This window comes from Amblyomma maculatum, chromosome 6 (assembly GCF_055883805.1).
Source record: "Amblyomma maculatum isolate TAMU_Amacu chromosome 6, ASM5588380v1, whole genome shotgun sequence".
NCBI lineage: Eukaryota > Metazoa > Arthropoda > Arachnida > Ixodida > Ixodidae > Amblyomma > Amblyomma maculatum.
The window spans coordinates 76,645,102-76,664,984 of NC_139349.1; the positions used below are offsets into that span (position 1 = coordinate 76,645,102).

General features: G+C 43.2%; 1 long non-coding RNA gene across 1 annotated transcript in view; it reads right to left on the minus strand.

The window, feature by feature from the left end:
* Positions 1 to 10,722: 10,722 nt before the first annotated feature.
* The window catches only part of LOC146186033 (uncharacterized), an 80,463-nt gene continuing 71,302 nt past the window's right edge, over positions 10,723 to 19,883 (minus strand). The window contains exons 2-3 of the long non-coding RNA XR_014707836.1: positions 16,002 to 16,057; positions 10,723 to 11,118 (exon numbers count right to left, since the gene is read on the minus strand). This is a non-coding gene — a long non-coding RNA (uncharacterized LOC146186033). The remainder of the gene's footprint in view (positions 11,119 to 16,001; positions 16,058 to 19,883) is intronic.

Here is a 19,883-nt window from a genome sequence, read left to right on the forward strand (position 1 = left end):
GCTAGTGGGACCGCTTATTCGTTATTCGCGCGGAAGTATCGAGATTAACGACGTTCCTGCCGCACGGCGCACTAGCTTCTCGCACTTAGTTGGAGTCGCGGTCCGCTCAGCCTCTGGCGCACTTTGATATACTGGCGAAGTTCGCCGCCCTTACCGAGCCAAAGGAGAAGGGGCCCGGGCAGCCAAACATCCTCCCGAATTCTATCCTTAGTCTCGGCTCCCGCTGGAATCCGTGTTAACGAACCTCATTTGATCCTCTCGCGCCTCCATTCTGCCTTGTCGTAGCTACTTCTCGAATAAACTTTACCTTGAGGAATCTGTAGGCTTAAAATGTACGATGCAGCCATTTAGTCGGCCCTTCCTACATCAGTTCGATTTATTTTGAACTCTGGCGCGAACCGTCGGCCAGCAAGCATATCTACGGCATGTAAGGTGTACGTGAGTGACCTCGCTTTAAAGGAACTAAGCTCTTGTGCTAAGCACGTTCAGTGAAGTCACGACATTTTTTCTAGAGGTCACCATCTTATCTTATTGTTATTATCTTGTCATGATTCGCATATACAGGACCCATCGATGTCAGTAAGAAATATTGAGAGATAGAAAAAATCAGTCACAAAATCAAGTCAAAAAGTGCGGTCGAGGTCTTGAGCTCCAGTGAAGGTTGTGCGTTCGAGCCCGAGAAAACGTCTTCGGCTCGAGTACCAAAAAAGGTCATCGGTTCCAGTATGCATGGTCAAGGGTTTCATTTTCCCTAAAGGCCGTGCAATCGAGCCTTTTGCTCGTGGGACAGCAACTGTGGTGCTGTACATGAGGTCGAGTGTTTGATCTGCTTGTACGCGTCAATGTCGCCATAGCAACGCTCACGCCAGCTTTTGCCCATTCATCGAAGCGCTGAGTGAGACAGTTGGCCTCCATAAGAGATACGCTTGCGCCTTATCGTCTCTGGCGAGCCATCGCCAGTTTCGGTTTCGGCTTTGACGTCAAAGTCAAGTCTAGGTTACGTGAGGGATGAATAAAGTAGCGATATAATCATTCCTGAGTCGCTTTAGTTAACCGGAACAATAAAGCCAGCCTGCCAAAACGGTAGGAAGTACAAAACCTGAAGAGTCAGCGATTATATCGCTTTTTTTTCATGCCGCGCGTGACATATACTTGATCGTGACGTCACAGCCATCTCTCGGCTGCTGATACCGGAACCGAAACTGGAGAGAAAAGAAATTTAAATAAAAAATTACTTACCAGTCATAGAAAGAGCACGCGTGGTGATTCTTATACAGGAATGTCTTACGTATGATTAACAAAAAACATTGGAACCAAATAACGCATGTGACGCATCGCATTTCTATGTCTTAACGCACCAATAACGCTTGCTACGTATTTTCAAGCCAAAATGCAAACTCTAAGAGCGACTATAAATTGGAAAGGTGCCTTTAAGCACCCGATGTTGCGAGGTGTGGGCTGTGCCACGATTGAATTTAGCTGATTTAGGTCACCTTAAAAAAAAAACATGCAGACAAATATTTTAATAAAAGCCATGTTTTAACCTGACAGCGTTAAAGGCCCTGTTATGCGGGAAAATCCAGCGTCGGCGATATCAACGAAATTTACTCGAATGGCTTTAGCAGGTGGTAGTCCTCCTGTGAAATGGCCGCGTAGTGTTAGGTCTACGGGTTCATCACATAAAAGGAGCTGCCAACTCGGGTTTCTGCTTTCAGATGGGTGAGCAAGATTCATCTCACCCACTCATGTAAAAGTTGAACTTCTAGGCCCCTTGGGCGAGACGTTTGACGCCTTACTCATATTCCACGTAGCAACGCTCGGACGCGTATTAGCAAACCATATCCCGTAGGAGCACTCGAGCAGACGACGGCTTTGGCTCTGAGCAGCGCCACCGGGCGACAAATAGTGTATATATTGTCTAAAACGAATAAAAACGCCTTTAAAGGCAACCGTTCCCGTCGTTTTTGTGGCGCCATGGATCAACAGCACCCATCTAATGTCCTGATGCCACTGAAACATCTGTTCGATTCCTGTGTTGTAACTTTTTTTCTGAATATGTTTTTGCACCACAATTATATTCTGCCTTCAGTGAGTGTATGTTACCTTTAGGTTGCGTTCAGAGAGTCTTTCAGCAACAATCGGCATGACAACAATTACACTAAGCAATTACATTCCCCATTATAATTTCCTGCATCAGTGAGTGTATGTTACCTTTAGGTTGCGTTCAGAGAGACCTTTCAGCAACAATCGCCGATTAACTCGCTCAGAGCGTCATCTGCTCCAGTGCGCCTACGGGATATGGTTTGGCAATACGCTGCCCGGACAGTTTGGTCAAAACAGGGCTTTATGCGTATCTGTGACCGATGGTCTTTCACATGATTGGAAATATATATGTATTTATATAAATATATTTGGAAACTAGAAATATAAATAATTTTTCCTTCTTTGTGATTCTACACTCAACTTATTTTGGTGCTTTGATTGGGCTTCCCATAGCTGGCGTCATTGGCTTTTGTTCGAGCCCTGCCTTTCGTCGCCTATGTAAGCAATCCTGTAACTTTGTACATCACTGTGTCATTGTTTCCATGCTCATTAAGGAGGCTGTTCCACTTTCTTGAGGCTACTACATTATGTGAAAGACCGTCCTCTCTAAATATAAAGCTCGGCGTTAACCAAGCGCAATAATCTGCCTGTATGTCCTATGGGCATCGTGTCTAACCCCGGATTCAAATGCCTTAGATTCGACATCACAGGAGCTACACCTCACAGGAGCTACACGAGCTCCCATGCATGCTCACTCCCGTCAACTCGTCTATGTCACTTGCCCACTTGACGTCGCACAAGCCTAAAAATCTCTGTCCGGCCATGCAACCTGCACACTACCCCTAACCAGAGCGCGCCCATAATTTTCCGTTTTTCTCTACCAACGCTAACGACGACAACGCCGGCGTCGAAGCCGAATTTTCTGCAGAATGGGGAAGGTAATGCTGCCGCTCATGGAGGAGCTTCCGGCCAGGAACAGTACACAGGTACAGTGGGTGCTTTTCAACTATACTCTCAAAAAAGGTGCATGAGTGCGACAAAACACAATAAATATCCTAAACACAGGGTAAAGTTTACTCACAGCTTCACTCTTACACGCCCGTTCACGGTCACTTCACGAACTCGCCTGGTCAGCTTGTCAGGATTAGAATACCCGATCTATCGGATACAAGAGCCTCGCTCTAGGCGCACAGTTATCAGTATGTCCCACTTTATTTCCTCATAATAGTCACTGTGTAGAATGTTTTGCATATGAAGTGGTTCTTACAGAAACGCCAGCTAGTGCTACCAGAAACAGCGGGAGCACGTGGAGCAGTTCAAACAAGGTTCTGGAGCAATCTTGCCTCATTAAAAACAATCAAACATATTATGAAATCAGCCATTTTTTCAGTTGTAGATGACATAGTTAAAAGAAAATATAGAGCTAGTTAATTTGATTAACGTAAACTTCTGATAGTGCGAGCAATGCAAGGCTGACTTTGATTACAAATGCTTTCAATCAGCTGTGCTACCTAATCAGATATAACCGGTCATTGACAGGTCGCCTTAGCGGTGCAATGAAAAAAGACGTAGCAGCAAACCGGCCATATAGCGAAGAATAAGGCATCTTTACCACTGGCCGGTTCTCCATGTTGTCAGCGACGTTGTTGAGAAGTTTAAAGACAAAAACAAAAGGCCAAATAAACTTTTTACTCCCTTTCGACCCCCTGTACGTGTTAAGAATATATAGAACTTTCATTATCTGTATCTGTGCATTCCATTCAGTTTATGTTTAGAGATATACAAGTCCCAGAGCTACTGTCCTGTCAGGGCACGCACTGTCCCGACTACCGTCGATAATCTGAAACCTTCTATGAAGGGTGCCTGCATGGACAGATGTATCGAAGCACCCTACCTCAATGTGTTGAGTGGCGCCACCGTACACATATAAGGTTCGTGGGTCGATGAAAGCGTTTCGCTAGTGCCTCATAGAGACGATCCTGGCTCAGCCAGTTGGAAAGGGCTATTGCAGCCTTCCACGTCAATATGGTGTGATGTTAATTAAGGGCCAGTAGATGAGAGAACATTTCCGACCCAAGCCTGATGCTTCCTTTGGTCTCGAACACAAAATTTCTTCTATCTGTATCGTTCCTTGGACTATGCCGGATAATAGCCGCAAAAATAAATATAATAATCTCTCGCACGACGTACCAAAGCAAAGCGCGTTACTCAGAGCAGCGTGGACTACGTGTTTCATGAGCGCAGCTTCTTTTTTTTTTTTTTATTCTTTCCTGATTGGTGGTACCGCCGGCATAGGATTTGCAAGGGAGGGGAAAGAAGTGAAGTGAGATGAGGCAGCTTCAGTGAGAACACGCGAAAATTGGAAAATTCCTTTCAATGCCTGAGCGGATTCAAATTAGGCAAGTTCAAAGAATAGAAGCAAGGCTGCGTAAAACCCCCGTCGTGGTCTGGTGAAGCTCAGCTCATGCGTTACCACGGGGAATGCGGCGCGAAGTATACCCAACGAAAATTGTTCAGGATTGACGTCACAGAGACAAGGCAAGGAGGCCATACTCGGTACCAATTTTGGAGAAATACAAGGGTTGTAGATAAAAGGGTACTGATGTGGTTTTAATTGGTCCTATCTTTCAGCTACATTTGATCCTGCGAGCACAATCCGAAATATGACTGATATAAGAAAAACGAAAGAGGAAACCGCCGCCATTCTTTTCATCTTTAAGATGCGAGACGAGTATCTTTTTCAGTATTCGAAACGAATCTCTGCATTTCACCTCTCTAAGTAACCATGAGATAGACATATGACCAAAGGTTGCACAACTGAGTCAGACATTATTTACTAAAAACCACGCTTTTAGGCACATAAGCTTTAATAATTTTTGCGAAACACACCACGCAGTTACATATTTACGCTGTCTCTTCAGACAAAAAAAGATGAACATTGAATTATTCACACAGTCCTTTCCATGGATGAACTCACGAACTTGGGAGTGGAGCAAAAAAATACAGACGTTTGTACTTTTCTTCTCTGGTGGTTCAAGGATGGTTTGTTTGCTCAATCTTCACAGATTTTGCGAATGCCACAAAGTTATGAATAAATAAACACACTTAGGCTCCGCCTTAATGTCTGATGCGATACTGGTTTGTAATGCTTGCCATACACGCTTCCGCATACAGTCATAGATGCCAACTTACGTGAAACACCGCACGACGTATATAAACCTTCGCCTGTTCCTCTACTGTACAAGCGCGAATGGCTTGGACTAGTTAGGAGCGTGTCTGGCTGTAAACCAAACGTAGTGGGTTTTTAATCTCGCCTATACCGGAGGGAATTTTCTTAATGCGAAGGCCAATACTTTATAAAGTGAAATCGCTTAGGCATGGCGGCGACTTTTTGATTCAAATCTACAGGCCACGTATTAATCGATTTTATTGCATGCGCAACGTCACGTTTAACATAAGTGTTTTAGGAATCTTAAAATTCATTCGCGAGGTCATGTGTCTCTCACGTCATTATAGTGCCCAACAATTAGAATTATACGCTCATGGCCAACTGCATTGACGCCGGCATTTTCACGACAGGTGACCATTACGTTATGCCCTAAAAGCTACCAAGAACCTCGTGGCATAAAAGAATATACGAGTGCAAGGCATCAAGGAATGGATTAATGTCATGCAGCTTTTCAAGGACTTCTCTGGATGAGCTGAACAAACAGTGTTTTGCTTTAAAAACAAAAAAAAAACTGAAAGTGTACTGTCCACCTTGCTCTCCAAGAGTTTTGAGCAGCTGCAGCCTTTACTTAATACAAAGTTTCGGTTCCCACGTCTTTTTGTTCTGGTTTGGTTTAGTGGCTTTAGACAGATTCAGGCTAAGAACACAGAAACGGAGGATTCCAGATAATGTCAGCCACCTGGGGTCCTTTGACATGCGCTGACATCGAACAGTACACAGGTGCGTTTACATTTCATCTCCATCATAAAGCAGCAGCTACGGCAGGGTGTGGACTTCTGTCCTCGACATCAGCAGTCCAATGTCCTAACTACTCAGCTTCCACGGCGGGCGACGTGCCTTTAAAGAACTCTACTACGTTATTCACATTACTGTGGGCTCTCGTATTAATTCTCACACCGATATTCGCAAACTGAGCTGGTACGCATGCGGCTGATGATGACACTTATTTTACTATAATGTTCACAATAGTACGCACCAATTTGGAATTGCTTATACCGCCTTTTATTTTGCAACTTTACAGCTGAAGGAGAAATATGTGTGATATATTTCCAAATTCACAATTTCCGTTGCCTTTACTTCTGCTGCGTCCTGGGTCCTTCTTCAGGCAAAGAAGCAATCAGGCCTTTTTTGAGAACTTACTTCACAAGGAGCATGCATTTTTCAAGTTGTTTTTTTTCTTTCATGTTGTTTTTCATCGTCAGCACAGATGCTAGAATGGTCTGCCATTTCTAGATCTTCTGTCGTCGTCGTGCTTTACACGTGCTGTAGAGAAAGCCAGCTGAAGCAACAATGGCTGAAGACCGACGCAGCAGAGCACGAAATACGAGGACACGGAACGTCGGCAGAAGGGAAGCTTGCCAGCCAACGTGGCACGCGATCGTCGTCTATAAGACGACGAGCGTACAGTTCGTGTGACCCATTCGAAACGTGCTTCGAGGCCTGCCGCACAGCACAGTTCCAAGAAGAGTCGAGATGAAGGTCTTTCCCTTTGCTTTCTTCGTGTTTCTTCTTGTTGCAGTCGCAGTTCGCGCTGACCATGGGAATGGTGAGCATGCTGAAGACGGTGAGTAGCCAGAGCTGATCATTTTCGCCTCAATTTTCCTAAATATGCTAAGGCCGGGCTGTAGAATAAAAAGTGTAATTTTTTTGCTTTGAAATAGGCTGCCACCATTCATCCCTAGTGCAAGTCGCAAGCTTAAGCATGCGTTCAAAATACTGTTTCACAATGATCGAGATTTTATTATTTTTTAAATGCGAAGGATAACTGCATTCTAAATCTTCCTAAAGCGTATCTGCGTGAAGAACTTGAAGGCAGCTGATTATACTGTGATCAGTGAGAAGGAATGACAAAGATCTGCGAAATATGTGGTGTTCTGTTCTCATTAAGCGTCGGCTCCTGACTTAGAAAACGAGTTAAAATACTGCGTTCTTCGTATTTCTTATTAGTGCAGTCGTAGTTGCGCGTTCAGCTTTCCTTGTTAAGTCAGTCTGTTTATAAGAATATTTTTATTGCAGAAGTCAATAAAACTCATTCAAGCGTCTTATTTCCACAGACAGACTGATGCGAAGAAAATCCAATTTTAATTCTAAATCAGCTTTTCATGGCGTTTTATGGTTACAAAATATATCTTTACTGTATATAAAATAATTTTTAATCTTGTCCCACCAATCAATCGAAACCTGTGGAATCCACACCAAAAAGGGACAACTAATTAATTGCTCTTCTGCGAATGGTGGTGTGCCGATTGGCTCTGGGATCAGTGACAAAAACCTTTTTGTTCCTGAAAAAAAAAAAAAAAAAAAAAAACGCGAAATCAGCCGGTGATGGCGACATTCTTAATTTATTTTCGGCCTTTTAAATCTTCTATAAGCTCCGTTTACTGTTTCACATGTTTTGGGATGCCTGTTCTAAGCTCTCTTTAACGTAGCATGACTTCTGGAGCCCTTTCCCAGGCCTTGCACCCTGGTATGCCGAGCATCGGGCCTTGAACTGACTTGCATTAATTGAAGAAAACCGACCTGTATAGTGGGCGTCAAGCCCACTCCATCCCCATTAGCATCAATTTCGTTCAAACTCCATAATCTATATGGTACGTGTTTTTTTAGGAGTTTACAAGTCCTTCTATGAGGCAGGTCAGTGTGGTTTGTGCTGATGGATTGCACTGCAAGGCGGGCATTATACGCGCGGTATAGCTCAGTAATTAAGCAATTAATTACCAGAAATTACCTGACGAACTTTTTATTTTTCCACTTTGAGCGGTCATCACTATAAAAATAAAAGAAAGGCCGTGAACAGAAAAGCTTTGTCAAGATTTTAAATTTTCACTATTGGCAAGGCAGTTCACAATACTTAACGTTAAATAACGTATATATATATATATATATATATATATATATATATATATATATATATATATATATATATATATATATATATATATATATATAGTTTGCGAGAACATAACGTACTAGACTGCTAAAAGAGTATATAGCGAAGTATACGCTTCATTAAAGGAAACATTTTCTATTTTTCATTTCACTCGACGTTGCGATCGAGAAAGATCGGTCTCCGATCGAAACGTCGAGTGAAATGAAAAATAAAAAAATGTTCCCTTTAATGAAGCGTATACTTCGCTATATATATATATATATATATATATATATATATATATATATATATATATATATATATATATATATATATATATATATATATATATATAAAGGGGAAATGAGGGTGATCGTTCAACGTGACGCTGGCGGTAACACAGGACGTTTCACGTCCGCCGCTTTGGTTGAGGGTGGCGCTGGTGAACACTCTCGAGGTTCGTATACAGACAACATTAATACCCAAGAAAGAAGCAGGGGGGACAGCGGCCGATGTAGCTCAGTTGGAAGAGCACCGGACGCGATATTCGGAGGTCGTGGGTTCGGCTCCCACCGTCGGCACGTTGTTTTTTCTTCTACTTTGCGTTTAACTATCTTTCCCTTGAACAGATTACATTACTAATTTATGTGATTATCAAAGTAAACATTAAAAAAAAAGAGACAAAGTACAATCCCCAATGCTTTCCTTGGCCACGCCGACTGTTGGCTTCTATCCTTCACACACACATATATATATATATGTACGACAACTATATATATATATATATATATATATATATATATATATATAGTTGTTGTTTTTTTTTTTTGCCTCGTAAACCTGGCTACTCGTAACGCACATTTTTAAATGGCGCAGCGTTGTCTATTTTATGCCGTAGAAGTAGCGAGTGTTTTTTTTTTTTTTTTTTTCTCAACAGTATAACATCCAACGACATTTTAAAAATGTGCATTGCGGGAAGCCAGCTTTAGGAGCTAAAAATGCGTATTTCATACGTTAAATATTTTGAACTGCATTGCCGATAAAGGGAATTTAATAATCGGACTTCGCTTTTCTGCTGACGGCCTTCATTTTCTTAACATAATGCTGACCCTTAAAGTCCGAAATAAATAGTTCATTACTCAACTTTAGATAATTGTCTAATCACTGAGCTCTACCACGCACATAATGGCCGCCTTCCTGTAAAATACACCCGCACAGACTGCACTGACGTCTCACTCACAGGGTTTGAAATAATGACTTGTAAAAAGTTAAAAATAACACCCTGTATATATGAAATTCGACTTCGATGTCTCATTATAGTGTGTATATTCGCATTAATGAGATGCACGTTCACGCAGATGAAGCGGATGAGCTTCTGGACGACCTCACGGAAGGCAGCGAGGAATTGTCCCGGAGCAAACGGTCGGAGAACGCGGATAACCAGCGCCACTACGGTGAAGACGACAGACACCACTTTCGCTTTTAGAGGCAGCTGTCCCTGCACGATACATTCGCTACGGTGTTGTGCGAATAATCTGTCTGTGTGTCGTTACGTTCACATAAATTTCAGAGGGCTACTAAATCAATATTGAAACCTTGCGGCGGAAACGTTGCACATGATGTTGTCTGTCGCGGTCTTAAGCTATATCCGACTCACGATTTTTTTTTAACTCTAGCATAATTGCCAGTTGCCTTCAATAAACCATGCTTGCTACCATGTCCCAGGCTCTCAATTGAAAATGATGCAACTCTTTCTGTTAAACCGTCAAATGGATGATGCAGACAGTCGCGACTTCCGGATTGAATTTGAATCTAACAGCAGAGCAGAACGAGGGAGAAAAGTGCGCTTTGGATGCAGAGAGAATGACTCCGAAGGGGTAACATAATGGGTGTGTGGTAGGTGGGAGAAGGCTATGGGTTAGTGATATGTCATGTCAGAGATTGCGCTAGTATATATATATGTCATCCCTTGACCAACCTGAAAATAAAGAAATATCAGCATATTCTTCCCGTTTACCACCTTCTCAACAGATCTACCTTGCAAGCACTGCTCCCAACGCTTCGTCACATCAGCAATGCACCATGACCACTAAATACTACCGATGGCAGGTATCCTAGCGAAATGGACACTAAAACATGACCCAGTCGTACAGATGCGTCTTGGGCAGTTTTGACACAAATGTTCAACATCACTGACGTGGGGGAGCATTCCTAATGTGAGAATGCACTGCCGAGTTTCTCCAGGGTTTGAAATTTTCGAGCTTTTAAATTAACAATAAACATCACCGAAGTGGCACTCAAAGCAGGAAGGATGCCTCCCCCTTATGTCCCGCGTTAACCCTACCCAGTGCCAGCTGCGGTCATGTCAATCTTCCAAACCTCTGCATTTCATTTTAACTCCACCTTCCTTTAGCGTCCCCTCAGTTTGTCTAAGCGTCTGCGTTGTAGTAAAGACATGCTCAAAGCTTTAGGGTCTGCAATGTAAATGTTGTCTTTTTTAGTGTGAAGATCTCCATATCAGCACAGGTTGGTCAGCCGTGAAGCATGTTCCCGTACAAACCTTAACTCCTACTCTATAGCAGTGAGGTTTGCATTTAGTAAATACTAAACTCCTCTCCATGACGTTTTATGCCAACCATGTAAACAAGAGGGGCTTAGGTGCAGGCACAGTTGCGTCTAGCTGAGCTGGGTAACATCGCCATGTTTTTATCCTTTGTTTACCCGCTTGCCGCAGTGGCTCGACTAGAAGAGGGAGAAAGAGGTGGCGTCGATGGCGCGGGCGGCGGCGGCGGTAGCGGCGAGCCTCGAGGTGATCGACGCGGAGGGCGAGGCAAGTCCCGCTGGGGTCAGCGTGGAGGAGAGGGCTTACCAGAAGAAGGTGGAGGTCGCCGAAGAGAACGCTACAGGGGCTCACGTCGACAGGGACCTGGTTGTGGGGGACCTCCGGAAAAGGACGGCGGCCGACCGGGAGAAAGACCTGAAGGGGTTCCCAGGGAAGGGCCCGGGGAAACAGAAGGTGCCCAAATATGAACCCCCTGAAGAACAAAATGCTTCATCCACACACTTTGATCACAATTTCACGAAGGAATAAAAGAATATGGATGGCACATGCATGCATCTCCAAACGAAGCAAATTTGAACCGCCTGTCTACATCGGCCTTCCATTTCCTTTGCTTAAAAGAAGCTTTGGTGTAGCGTAGTTTGGTTTACGGGGTTTAAAGTCTCAAAGCGACTTGGGCTATGAGAGACAGCGTAGTGAAGGTCTCCGGAAATTTCGACTACGTGGGGTTCCTCATCCTGCACAGACATCGAACACGCCACATGGGCGCCTAGCTCTTCATCTTCACAGAGAAGCGACAGCCGAGACTGGGTTTCGATCCCTCATCTTTGGGCACAGTAGTCGAATGCCGTAACCACTGTGCCATCCTGGCAGATTTAAGGGAAGGACTATCGCATATCGTGATGCCTGATGTTCCTGCTCCTTAAGCGATATTTAAAGCCTTGGCCCGACGGTTTGTGATTTTGAGAAAAGTGGAAGCTCGGGCTAGTCGGGGGCTCATGAGTTGGGAATGCAGGCTTAACGCGAAAAAGAAGGGGTATGTCAGAGGATTCAAGACGCAGCGCACTCTGTGTCTTTCTCATGTCCTTGTTTTTCTGGCGCTAAGTCTTGTTTTCGAAATCGCACCTGTGAAGTATTCGCACGTATTAGCTTACCTCAACTGCACAACTACTACCATCGTTACGGTGACAAACCCAGCCATGATGAAGCTGAGGACTCGGGAACATCAGAGAAAGAAATAGAAACGGCGATCTAGCCTCCCTAGTATACGTACCCGCCGATTCGTTAGGAAGAAGCGACATGATTTCACAAAATCGAAGTTAGCTCTCAGTAATTCACCTCAATTTTAGGATTTAAAGATACAAGCACGCAGAAAAGGCATACAGCACACATCTAAAGTGGTAGTCTTTGTGAGCCTTGAAAAAAAAAGCCAGGCAAACACAATTTTCTTTCTACAAACGGTTTGAACCGGTGCGGTAGGAACGATGTAACTCGCATTGCAGTAACTGAACGACATGTGCAGCTACCTCTCCCCGATTCTCTCTCCCCTCTTTCTGCAAACAAAAGTGCGTTTATAAAGATCTTCCTGCATTCCGTAGACAGAAGCTACAAACTAAAATGGTACCTGCCAATTCGTTGCCTCAGTGTAGCACTCCCGCAACTTCGCACCTTTTCCTGCCTTAAATTTTTAGGTAACGATACGACCACTGCAAACGATGATATGACGGTTGTGCCTATATCATCCGTTACTGACCTTATATACCTTTCTCTGCATCACATAAGCAATAGTTAGCTAGCTAGACAACTCTTCCCGGACACGGCGGACAACGTAAAAGTTGAGAGAATTTTCGTTTTCATAAGGGTTGTCCACAAGATGAAATTAACAATTACAGACCGATTTCAATGTTGCGTATATTTTCGAAAGTGTTAGAAAAAGCTTCAAAATCACGGCGAAACAACTTCTTTAATAAACTACAGGTTCTCCTGACTGCGCAATATGGTTTTCGAGCAAATAGTTCAACTGTAATCGCCCTTCTGAATATAAAGAAAGCGATTATCGATAATTTTGAAGAAAAAAAATTCGATGGCAGTCCTGTCCTTTAGTTTCGGAGAAGCATTTGACATCAAATTTAAAACTTTTTATTTATTTGTAAAATTGCATATTTCTGCATCAAATTTTATTTTACAAACTTTCTTTTTACGTTATCCGTGGCGTTACGCTTAATCTGATCAGCAGCTGTCTGACGTAGGAATGCCAATTTAATAACCTTAATAGGATATTCGGCTAACTTAAAACCGATTTAATAAGATAGTGAATTTCAGAGTCGTGGTGACGATCCGAATTGATAATCCTGGTGATCCGAGTTGATATTGATGACGAAACCCGAAACAAAACTCGGAACAGGCTAGCAACAGGGCAGACCCCTTCCTCGGCATAACCGACGATTCACTGCACCTTTCCGCGTAGCCAAAAGCACTCAACTGGGCCCTCGGGCTCTGGTTTAACCCATAGGGGTCCAGCCCAAAACCGCATAATATTTCAGCAAGCATCAGCATGATTGGTTGCTTCATGCCTACCACTCCTTTCCACTTTCTCCCGAGGCATCTGCACCCGCAAAAGGAGTATAAAAAAGTAAAAACAACATGCAAACGGCGGTGCCCCGAGTGGCCAAAATTGGCCTGTCAAATTACGGGCTCTGCCACACCACTGCGCCCTGTACCTATTACAGAGAGTGAGAAGAAACAAAGGCAGGCGAGAGCGTAACTTTTCGTTTCTCCCCATGTCGCCTACGCGTTCATATCCAGTACTTGGTCACTTCAACGTCATGATTGTCAATGGTAATTTAGCGTTGTCGTTCAGATGTATTCTTCCCCTACTACTTCGCGCCAGGCACCGCGATTAGTGGACGTCGTCCTGGCTCGCTGCGTTATTGCTGTCCAAACGATAAGCCACGGAACCTGCAAGCAGGTACATCTCCATTGACAATGCCTGAGCTTCGTTGTTCAAACATCGACGCACCATCCACGCTAGCGCATGCTCACCCCACCCGAGGTTAAAGCAATTGCCTTTCTCATGCAAACGTCTAGTCGTCGTAGCTGGATAATAGGCGCAACCCTATGTCCGGCTCTGCTTATTTATGTACACCTGCCTGACTCGGTATGCGGACAGCGATCGTTTCTTTGTTAACGTTTCCAATATGACGCCCGCTTCCCGGTTCTGGCTGAGTTAGCGCGTTCTACGTTTTCTGGGATGTAGGTTTTCGTGCGCCACAAGCGCGTTTCCTTCCCACACGCTTATTCAGGTGCCCGTGACTACCACCAATGCCCTGCTGTCTGGGTGTTAGGCGCCCGCTTACCCTTCAGCCGCTTCTTCAGGCTTCCGGCCATCGTAAGATTCACACAAATACCTCAACACTTATTAGCATTTTCTCTAAAGCTAGACTTTGCTCTAATCCTGCTTAAACGTTAATGAAATTTTGATTTAGCTCGCTCTAATTTATGTCACTCTTTCCGAATTCGGGGCACTACTACAAGGACAAACAAAAGTCAAAGGATTGAGTTTCACAAGAATAAATTTTAGGTATTTTATTGTTTATAATTTACATTAATTATATTGTTGATATAACCAATACACATGAATTATCTGTGCTCGGATGACGCGACCTAGTTGTTGTTGTTTTTTAGGAGAAAATTAATCCCCTCTAGAAATATCCGCGATCCCCTGGCTAGATGAGCTTTCGTGCGAGCTCTGTCGAAACTCGATATAACTTAACATGCAGAAAACTCAGCATGTAGTGTTTGAGCCACGCAATAAGCCTCAATATTTTAGTATCCAGATCAGGTGCAAAGACAATGCCCTTGAACGCGTTTCCATTTACAAATGCTTAGGCGTCCTTTATGAGCAAAATTTATATAGGACACCTCATATAAATGGGATTCACACAAATACCTCTACACCTATTAGCATTTTCTCTAAAGCTAGACTTTGCTCTAATCTGCCTTAAACGTTAATTGCATTTTGATTTAGCTCATTCCAATTTATGTCACTCTCTCCGAATTTGGGGCACTACTACAAAGACAAACAAAAGTCAAAGAATTGAGTTATTGAAAACAAAATGAGCACTGCGTTGCATAGCAAAATTAGATCCTTTGGAATCTACAAACCCATTCTTAAAGCACAATGTTTTTATTTTAAACAAAAGCTTGTAATACAATGAAGCTACCCCCGATCAAGTTTTCTTCAGTGCTTTTCAACCGCAGAGCAATAAACCCTAAGGTTTCACGCATACTTATTTACGGATCCCTCAGATGAGAACAAAGTGCATGAGGCATAAAAATTTGATTACTTAATTCCCGATATACGAAACAAACACCCAATCTCTATGAAATTTCTGCAGCAGCCTTGCGACCATCATAACTTCATGAACAGAGAAAAGTATTTCTTTGATTATTTAGAGTTTTATTTATTAGAATTTTCGTTGTTTATTTTTGTATAGTATGCGCTTCCTATTTAGTTGCGTTTTTATGTCATTAAGCAAACTTTTTTGTTTCATATTTTTCTCAATATGTGTACGTATTGAGCGCCGTTTTCTGCTTTTTGCTTTGTGGAGTAGTATTATTTTTACATGAACAGTTGGTGCTGATTTGTCTTGACATCCTGCTGAGCAATGTAACCAGTGACGGGGCCTCGTGCGGTAAAAGTGAATTGCCTAAATTCCTGTCCCCTGAGACCAAGTGTGTCTGAATAAAATACTTCAATCTCCAGTGGAAACGCATTTTCATAATACTGCAATAAATAGAAAAAAAAAATGCTTTTACCCAGAAGCAATCACCTCTTCGCTTCGTTTGAAAATAACTTCAGTCTCAATTGAGCCTTGTGACTAAAATTTATTTTTTTTTCCCTACATAGTAAGCAAGCTGCGAATAATGTATTTAACGACCACCAAGGGTGTTCATTACTCGTTCAACTGTCGCCATAGCTTTAGTAGTTACCATGCAACACTTTAACACCACTTTATGCCATAACCGAATGCTTATGTCAGAGGCTATACAAAATCAAGGGAAGCAATGGTGAAATAATCGCCTGACATGTAAAACCAACGGTTACGAAGAAAAATAAAAGCCAGAAGCAACCAAATGTAATGAATGCATCTCAAGCGAAGCAAACTAAGAGCAGCTTGGCGCCGTCCTTCTTGTGTCCGCACGCTTCGTCTTTTTCTGGTGTTTTTTATATGGTGACACGCTTGCAAGCTCACGGCGATCTCTTCAAATATTGTTATTTCAGAATATTCTGAGCTCACCTTGGTGAGCTCCGGACTTAATCAAAACCTTCCCTCGGTGGAGCTCTCTCTTGAATCTGCAGTAGAAAGAAGTGGGACTAAATCATAATGACTTGCCTGACCCTGTACAAATAAAAAAGGCAAAATCAGGACAGATGGTTACCAAGATGACCTGAGGCTTTCAAGTATTATGGTATATGATTTTGCCATCCCACGACACAAAGGTAAGTTAACTTTCACTACAGTTAAGAATTACCAGAATACGCAGAGTCAACCACGGAGCACGATGCAAATGCTGGAATGGGTTAGAAAACTACATTTAGGTCGCCTTCTGACAAACTGCGGCGCTGCACCTATCCAACGCAATGACTGTCTTCGATCAATAGTGTCAAAAGCCCTGTGAACACTGAAAACATTTGTTGATGGGATAGTTGGCCCATATTGAATGAAGGCATGTTAATGTGATATAGCGGACTCAAGAGATGTGGACAGGACAAGGGTGTCGTCCTGTCTGCCTCTCGCGTGTCCATCGTGTTTAGCGCTAGGTTGTTTTCCTTGCGAACACGGAGAAATAAAGTGGTTATAGTAGAGTAGAGTCTTCTATTAAGAAGAAGAAAATATGGCAGGTCTTAACTGTCACCATGACCGACCAGTGAGGTTATATTTCTACATCGAGTCGCAAAGCAGCGCGCAGTATGTGACTAGCTGAACATAGCGATGTTCACGTCTTGTTGCAATGTTGTTACTGGGACGGACTTACTGGAAGGCGTGACAGTTCACCTTCAGGAGCACACTCTAAAATCCAGCCACGCTTCAGCGTCCTCGTTGTTCACAGTATCGCGCCAGAAGTCGTAGTCTCGCGACTGTGTACCATGGCAATAAGAATCATTTTTACTAAGTGTCCGAGCTCCTGGTATTCCCGGAACATGCCCACAGAACACAAAACGTTTTCATAACAGTTCACCATATAGCAACTGATGTAGCGCTCACCTAATAAGGTACCGCACAAAATGTCGTTTTGAGGACGATTTCTTCTCTGCTTGCAAGGAAATATGTTTTATCAGCACACACAATCTGCAAATTCGAACTATTGGGTCCAGTTCATTGCATCGCAATGGCACGGCGAGCGCCAGAAATATAAGAAAATGAATCATCTTAAAGAAAGTTGCCTCTTTTGAAAGGTGCGAGGAATATCGAGAATATAAGAACAAACCTGAAGGACCAACTTCTTTGTCACTTTATAAAGACAAAATATTTCGTAATCTGTGATTTGTCTTATAGCGCGAACGCAGAATGAGGCTGGGGTCTCATAGCTGTAGATCTTTCATGGACATTACAGGAGACGATCTTACGAAAGAGTGTGCACTGCAGTGGGCGTACATACGCCCCTGCTGTGCGAAGCTAAGCCGAATCACACAAACCTGATTTTAATAAGCTTTGTTCACTAACTGACCTTTATCATGAATTATTTCGTTTTGGCATCAGTGCGGGCTGCTAATCTCACAAAGGGAAATCGACTAGTGGAGCCTTCAACTATGCTGCAGTATATATACCTTTTATATTTATACTTTTTTCGGTTAAACTTCTGTCGGTCTTATACTTCCTCAACGTTGAGGGCCACTTCAATAAATTTTCCTTTGTTAGTGCATATTGATTTCATCCCCCTATCGAGGTATGCTTAGGTTTCTACAGAAACAAAAGACAAATTTATTTCTTAAAAAAAATGTAACTTATTGATAGCTCGAAGTCAGCGGCGACCTATCCTCGCCTCTAACATTCGCAGCAAAAACTGCGTGGAAACGTAGCAGATTTTTTTTTTTTTTCGGGGGGGGGGGGGGGGGGGGGGGGGGGGGGGGGGAATTGGTTGGTGGTGGCAATATCTGTATTTCATTTGTCGGTTTTTCGTAGCTGATGTAACTTATGTTTTAAGTGCAGTTTCAGCGTAGTTATCCTCTAGGTGCAGTAATCTGTTCATACTATCTCACTTCAACTTCTTCCCGGTGTGCCTTTAAGAGAGCGTGACTTTAACCATATGCAGAAGCAATATAAACAGATGACGTGGAGACGACCTGCAGAAGAATTTAAAATAAAAACTCTTGTGCCTTGTGCAAACATACGAGAGCCCCCCGCTCGCAAGGGCGCTTTCTTTTCTTACGACTGAAAAAGAATAAAAACGAAATATATATTAAAAGAGCCTTGGAGTGGCGCCTCTCGGGGTCTGTCACGATACGGCAGGCTTTGTGCCGTTAAAGACTGTGTATGCATTTCTAATCATGACTGCATCATCAGCAACGTCATCACCGAAATGTGTTCAAACTAATGTCGGCTCCCGGCTGTTATTCACAGGCGGATTTTTCTTTTTCTTGTTGTTGCTTCTATCCTGTTCTTTTTTTTTCTTCTATCTTTTTTGCTCTTCGCTACGAGGGATTTACGCACGAATGATGAAAGAAAAAAAAAAAACAACGCCTGCAGCTGTACCCTTGAGCCCGGTTCGGAAGGCGCAAGGAGGCGGTCGCATGCTAACGGCCTTGTCTTTTGAGCCGCACGCACAGGTCGCTGCGTCCACGGTCGAGTGGCGAACCCGCGCCGATGGCGTGGAGCCGTCACTTTCGAAACAATCACGCACGCGATCGTTCCGTGTCGAGGCTTCCAGCCGGGAACACACCCCAGCGCAAATCCCACCAGCTGCGGAGGGGCAGTGCGCGCTTTGCTTAAATGAAGACCGGAGCAGTCATCGCTTTCTGTTTTCTTTTTGTTTGTTGTTACACTACAATGCTCTTGTCATGCCAATAAAGTCAGGAAAGCGGGCAGAGTGTCAATATGGTCAGTCTCTCGCTTTCATGTAGGCATATGATCAGACACTATAGCGGCGTAGGCAGGTAAGAAAGGGGAGGTCGGAGTTCACTCAGATATTTCCGGCTTAAGGGGTTAACCTACGAGAGGCACTGTACAACCGACAAGTGGTCGAACAAGCATCTTCAGAAACTGCAGCCCGCCCTCTAAGCCACACGCTCTCCTTGTTAGCTGTGCGTAAGCAAGTAGTAATACAGATTTCCTTGGCGAGAAAATATAGTAGAAAATTTTCAGATTTAGTGACGCCAGACTAACGTTGTGACAAGATGAGCAGAAAATAATGCGGCGGGAATCCACTAACGATGTGAACTTATACGTGTCTTGTTCTTCTTTTTCTGGTAGTTGTGAAGTAAACTGACAGCTAGCAGTTTTTTTTGTTTTTTTTTTTTTAAGAAGTTATATATGTGTGCACATGTTAGCGGAAGAAATCACGGGAAAAGCCTGTAAATCCCGTCCCCAGCTTTCAGAAATGTGCCGTTGCAACGGCCTAAACCTAATGTAGGTAGTATCTTTGCCACATGTTAATTATATGCTTCGTCATTTATTCTCTAACCAACATCCGACCATCGAGGTAATGCTGCATGCAGTATAGCTTTAAACCTGACACACGGACTTCATCATAGAACCCTTCTAGCACACAGCAACAAAACTTGTCTGTACCTTTTCCTTCGATTTATCTGTAACTGCAAAAATAACCACAGCTAGCAAAATCTCTTTGGGTAACTTAGTTTACCTCCATTATCCTGGATGGCTGTGCTGCCACACATAGGTAACGTTTAGTTCAACGGGGTCAATCGGAGCTTAATTCCTTTTTAAATGAAGGCGCAAGCACAGTGTACATGTTAAGGCAGGTTTATTACAGCGTACCTACATATTACCTAAAGTACAGTCGCCTTCACGGTATTTCTGTTTGCACTTTATGTTCCCATACACATTGAAATGAAAAACACGTGAATCATTGTTCAAATGATCACTAGAATACTAATATTCATAGGCCACACGCAACTAAATGCTTATTTTCACACTAAATCTGTTCAGGTTTTTAATCGC